Genomic DNA, 696 nt, shown 5'->3' on the forward strand with positions numbered 1-696 from the left:
ACACACACACACACACACACACACAAAAACAAAACATAAGAGAGACCAAAGTTCTTCCTGATGGGGAAGCACAGGCCGACCCCCAGCCTCATGAATCTCAAGGTGTGGATTTCACATGGCTTCCCTAGAGCCTGCTCTTTACCTTGGGTCTACAAGTCTCTTGTCTTCCCTGCCTTCTTTCCTTTCTTTTTTTGTCAGGCTGAGGATTGAATCCAGGGCCTTCCCACTGGGCTGCATCATTAACCCTTTTTAAATTTGTATTTTGAGACATGTTTTTGCTGGGTGTGGATTTAAACTTGCAATTTTCCTGCCTCAGCCTCCCAGAGTGCAGGAATTACGGGGGTGTGCCAGCAAATCCAGCTTCTGTTCTGTTTTCTTAAAAAAAATCTCTGCAGATACAAATTGTCCTTGCGCTGAATCTGTGCTCACTGATCTCTTTATTTATAATTTCTTGTATTCTGTCTCTGTCTTCATAGTTCCTGTTCTACTTCTTGGGAAAAAACTCATTTTCCTTCTGCGATCATGTTTTTTTCTTGCCTCGTGTCATTTTCTGATTTGCCTACCATGCAAAGAAAGATTATCGGACAGGCAGCCCCTGTGGAGGTGGGGAGGATCCAGTCTCAAATCTGCCTCCCTGGGGATAAGGCTTTGGGGATAGAGGATTTTTTTTTTTTTTTTTTTTTTTTTTTTTTTTTT

The 696-nt window shown here is 42.4% G+C and overlaps 1 protein-coding gene across 1 annotated transcript in view; it reads left to right on the forward strand.

The window, feature by feature from the left end:
* The window catches only part of Ldlr (low density lipoprotein receptor), a gene marked incomplete at its 5' end in the record, with an annotated part of 15314 nt that overhangs the window by 2283 nt on the left and 12335 nt on the right, over positions 1-696 (forward strand).

Source organism: Fukomys damarensis, unplaced genomic scaffold (genome assembly GCF_012274545.1).
Source record: "Fukomys damarensis isolate Sample0158 unplaced genomic scaffold, DMR_v1.0_HiC HiC_scaffold_37, whole genome shotgun sequence".
In the NCBI taxonomy this organism is placed as follows: domain Eukaryota; kingdom Metazoa; phylum Chordata; class Mammalia; order Rodentia; family Bathyergidae; genus Fukomys; species Fukomys damarensis.